We start from the raw sequence: 5,980 nt of genomic DNA, 5'->3' as shown, positions 1-5,980 counted from the left end.
CTAACATAACTGTGAACCTTTCTTAAATAAACACAAGATGACCCCTTTAATTTGATAAAACAGGAAGAATAATAGATTAAAAACCCTTTCTGATTATTTTATCTCACATCTAACAAACATGAATTCAATACGCAAAATAGGTTAACATTGATAATGGATAACTGGCGAGAAAATATTATAAATACATCTAAAAATGGATACGATCGATTGATTTTTGTAATTATATATATTTTGTGAGATTTTTTCCCAAGAATTTTGATGATTACTTTGATATATAAAGCTTTTGTAAATAATGTTTTCGTAATAATAAATGACTTGCTGTTAAAATATAATTGTATTAGCCTTTCACAGCAAAAGAAATTTTTCAAATCTTACTACATAGCATAATGGTAATTAACCTTTGTGCATTTTATTTTTACTTTTCTGTTAAAAATTTAACAGTGATATAGATGAAATAAGCGACAAAATATTTTTTGTAATAAGTTTTTTATGCTTTGATTTGATATACAATTTCCGTTTTATAAGGAAATTATATTTTTTACTATATGATGCCATATATACGGGTGTTCGGAATGTCGCGGACTTTTAAATATGTTATCCCTTTTCTGAAGATCATATCATATTGAAATTTTATAAACGTGCTCTAACGAAAAATTCAAATGATTTGAATTTAAGAAGCATTCATATCATTCAAAATCTTATCCTACACAAATACAATGTTCATGTAGAATCATGGAGCTCTCAGAACAGTGCACTCAGTTATGTTTATAATCATTATTTATGTAAAACCTAGATCTTCATTGTAAAAATAGTTAGATTATTTCATATGCGAAATTTGGACTTAAGATTGATTCGATAAAAAGCTTTCAATCTATAAATATAGATAATCTGCATTGAAAAAGGCAAAAATGACGTATACGAATGTCATAGAGCAGAGACAATTGATACAGTTCAGTAAACTGTTCTTCATAATTATGTTGCAGTCTATAAAAGTCTTGAGTTTTCTGAAAAGTGCTGGAGAAACGAAAACTCTCTTTAAAGTGAGTTGAACATCATTTTAAGATAGTGAAACAAAATATGTGGTCTGCTAGGAAACTGATTATCAATGAAAATCGCCTTAATCTAATGTCAAGGAAAGAGAGATTTGCGCTTAAGTAGATTTTTCCAAATTTGTAAAAGCAGAGTTAAGCTGTAAAAGGAAATTGAAATACAATGCCCTAACAAACTTAAACAGCTAAAACAATTTTAGTTAACAACATTTCAAAAGGTGTTTAAGATTTTTACGCCACGATAATCTTAAGATTAGAAGGAAAAAAGTATTTTCCATGAATTGTTCGGACTGTATGGTTTACATATTTTACAGGTGTGTTTCTTGTGACAATACCTTTGTTTGGGTACCATTTAATTTGACTTTTTGACCTTGACCTCAGAGTTGATCTTCTTTATCAAAAAATGCATAATTTAAATTTGGCCATGAATGTTGGTGCTAGAGCTTTTAAGCTTCACAAGCGAGTTCATTGTTCAAGGTGTTTCAGGGAGGGTTAATATTTTAAACCTTGATCTTAAATTTTTACACACTAATTAAACACGAGTGTTAAGGCAGCAAACAGATCAGAATTTGACAAATTTACACTTTTTTGTAATATTTAGCACTGATTAATCGGAAAAGGCATTAATGAAACTTTTGCTATCATTATGCAATATATAGACTTTAATGGGACTTACAATTCAGGTAGAACTACATGTTGTCATCATGTGACGTCCATAAAGAAAAAAATATGCCTTAATAAAAAAGTTAAAAGTTCAATACTACATTGGGGATAGTTTCATGTTGTAATAATATTTATGTAAATAATCTCTGTAGTCTGTGCCATAAAAAGCGCTGCTTAAATCCTCTCATCTGTCACAGAAATAATTATTCACCAACAACCTTACCAAAATTTTTACATTTCATACATAAGATCAGGATACACGCATCAATTCCCCTTAACCATATACGATTCTAGCAGCAATTATCAAAAGCAATAGAATAAGAACATTCGACAGTAACTAAAATAGATTTCAAAGTATGCGACGTAGTATTTAACTTTTGCATAATCTTTTTTTTATTACAAACATCAGAGAAAAGGCTGATCGGGACGTAAACACACTGTCTGCTTTTATTGTACGGAGGTATTGTAAAAATATGAAAATTAGTCATACTTTGTCATGAGCTTTATTCCCTCATGAACACGTGATATTCACGCTAAATGCTTTTAAATTCTGCTCTCTTGTATTTTGCATGGATTCTCGTTACGTTTCTCGTTCACTCTGCTGATATGTTGATCAACAGTTATGACGTCACGGGTTTGGTATTTAACCCTCGTGACAAAAACATAGATATTTATACCACCCAGAAACGACAAGATTTTGTCTTTATCTAGATTCTGCCTGTTTCGATTCATTTCTAGGACGTCAAATCAATCTTGAAAATATAGATTTTATGAAATCGTTATCTCTAAAGTTACGACATATAGCTTACTATGACGTCATAATTATTGTATAGGTAAGTAAAATATTTGGTTTAGCCTTCACATACCCGCAAAAGTTTGAATATGGACATACATTTTGAACCCTAAAACCAGGGCTTTCATCTTTCACATTTGTTACCTTTGTAACAAGACCTTCCTCTCGGTCCTAATGTTACCCATACTTCGCTTTATAGGTAAGATTTATTGATTATTGGTTTTTTTTACGCCGAGTCGGAAATATTTCAGCCATATTTCGGCAGTTCGAAGGAAGAAATTAGTCAAAATTATATGTCAGTTTTAAATATTTTAAATATTCCATAAAGCCAAAATGAATTTGAACTACCTTCTCTATATTTCATTCTAAAACATCATTAAAATCAATACAAAGATACATTACGGGTTCCAGTAAATGTTCAACCAAGCCTCTTTCGTTACTCCTTACTAAGAGATTGACAGTAATGATGAAAAAACTCCAAGAGTACTATGCAACACTATATACAACAAGAAGTGGTGTATATCAGCTGTGGATACTCAAAAATTCCAAAGAACTTTTGGACATTTGAAATCACAAGATTTTACCGAAATCAACAGTTTAAAAACTTCCGACTTTCCAATTTTATACACAACCATTTCTCACGATAAATTAAAGTCCAGACTTTGTGATATCATTGACAGCTGCTTTTTCAATTAAAACAGTACTCGTAAATTTACTTACCTGGTCATTGGTCATTTGCAAAATTATATTTTGTTAAAATTCATTCTGATTGCACAATAAGTTCTCTGAAGTTGACCCAAAAAGATGCTTAAGTTTCTGATTGACAATATCTATGTGGTTTTTGCATGGAGACCAGGTCTTCCAACAATCTATTGGAATACCCATGGGTACCACTTGCCCTCCGTTTTAAACAAGCCTATTTTTATGTTCATATGAAGCAGACTTTGTGCAAAATCTATGCCTGAAAAGAGGATAACACTTGCTGTGGGCTTCAACACGACATTTAGATTTATCAACGATGTATTGTCAATTAACAATGGTAATTTCCATTCCTAAGTCGATACTATATATCCTGGTGAGCTTGAGATAAAATATACCACACAGTCTGACACATCTGTTTTATACTTGGATATTTTACTTGAAAAGACGTTAATGGTAATCTAACAACCAAGCTTTATGATTAAGGTGATGACTATAACTTTTCTTTCGTCAACTTCACTAAACTTATGCAGCAATATACTTTCATCACCTGCATACTGAGCATATATATCTCAGTTGATTCAAGTTGATTGCAAGAGCATGCACTTCGTATGAACTATTTCCAAAAAGAGGTAAATTTTTAGACAAGCATGTTGATGAAAATAGAATATCAGTAGTCTCGTCCATTGTCATCATTTCGTAAGTTCTTTGGGTGATACAATGACCTTGTCAGCAAATGCAATTTATCATTGAGTCAAATGCTGACTGACATTTCTCATACTTTTTGTTAGTCCATTATTTATACATTGAATTGACGACGGATTTTTCCCTTATTTTCCAATGATGACAATCAGCAAACGGCAGGTGTTATCGGTAAGCAGGGAATGCACATTCCTCCATGGCACCTGATGCCGCCTCTGATGTTTTGGAGGTCCGTGTTTGCTCTGTTCCTATTTTTTATTGTTTTATGGACCTTGATATTAAATACTGTTCGTTATCTCCATATCCTTCTTCGGTTCCAACAAAGCTGATGCCGGGCACAATTGATACCATAAAAAATCATAGTTAATTGTATATTATTTAACTTCCAATTCGATTTTTTTTCCGCTCATATAGAGATGTCTCCGTATGTCTGTGAAGGGCTTCAAATTAACAACTATACTCAGCTTTTAGGGCCATTGAGCAGTAGAAATTCAATAGATTGTTTGAAGACCTGTTTTTCCAAAACCACATAGATATTGTAAATCAGAAACTTTTTTATGTGAACTTTAGAGTACTTGTTTGTACATGCAATCAGAATGTTTTTTAACAAAATATTTTTGCAAATAACCAATAACAAGGTACATAAATTAACGAGTTCAATTTTTATTGAAGAATTGATCAGTTTCTGTACTAAATGGTGCCAGAAAGCATGTACTCTCAGTTATCGTCCGGAATGGTTTGTATATGTAAAGTTTTTCTTAGCTCACATGAGCTGAAAGGTCAAGAAACCCTTTCTGATCACTATTTTCCATCATCCGTCCGTTTGTTAAACTTCTTTTTTCTCACCAAGCAGCCTTGGGTAGTGAATTTGGCTAAATCGGCATGATACAAAGATACGTAAAATGGAGTTTAAATTAAAATATATTGAATATATGTAAAAATCCTATGGAGTTCAGTTAATCAAACAGGTAAGCTAATTCATTTTTTATCGATTGTATTCTCTTTGGAATACAGCTATATAACTATAAAGAAGAAAAAGAACAATTGATGTCTGAAATGGAAAAGTAAATAATATATCCTAAATTACGTTTCCGTCAAAACAATTCCAATGCATGTAATTACGTATGAATGCGGTTCAATATAAAGGTAATTTTTGTTATTACATGTGTAAAAGTGGGGATTTAAACAGGTAGGTATTATTAAAGAATACATGCCCTTTTAGAAGATTTTTAATACAGTTGTTTAAACTTTTAAAATAGCACTGATGAGTATATTTTCTAGTATCAAACTGTAAAACAATGACTTTTTTACAGCCAAGAGTCAAATACATTTAGAACGATGACTGCGAATGATCGTTAAACCCTTCATCTAACTACAACTTATAATTTGTATAAATATTTTTGAATTAGTGAGTTTTCTCCTTCTTAAACCTATGATATAAAATTTCATTCATCCACAGTGTATTAGATGCAAAAAGATTCTAAAGAACTAATTGCACTAATTGTAAAAGAAAAAGTTGAATTCATAACAATGGTGTAAATATTGAAAAAAAAAAGAAGAACTGAAGAAAGACTATCAAGGAATTGTCTTTGATGAAATCGTTTCATGTACCAGATTCAATCCTCTCAAATACGTATAACATTTTTTTTTCTCTGTTTCCTCTAGTATATTACAAGTTTATCTTTTAAAATGAATAGGTGAGCTAGCGCCGTAGCAATTTTTAAACACAGAAAGGAAGGTCTGTGATCAAGTGATTTATTTTGTTGAATTCTTTAATGTTTATCAAGGCCAGAGTGTGATAAAGTTATAATTGATTTGTAAGGTGGATTTTATAGACACATACATGTAGGTAGAGAAACGAGGGGGGGGGGGGGTGACTAATTGGAGTTTTGCCGCAACGGAATATTTATGACCTTTATTGGAGAGGGGGAGACTCTATATAATATGGTGAAGATACCGATTGAGGTATTGTATGAACTGGTTTAAGAAAAGAATTGTCGGCAATGTAGCAAAGAAAATACAGGGGAGTTAAAGGGAATATAGAAAACAACTCAAAGTGTATGTTGTATAAAGA

This window comes from Saccostrea cucullata, unplaced genomic scaffold, assembly GCF_032062105.1.
Source record: "Saccostrea cucullata isolate Sc308-1 unplaced genomic scaffold, CSIRO_AGI_Scuc_v1 ctg548, whole genome shotgun sequence".
NCBI lineage: Eukaryota > Metazoa > Mollusca > Bivalvia > Ostreida > Ostreidae > Saccostrea > Saccostrea cuccullata.
Note: the sequence above shows the minus strand (reverse complement) of the source record.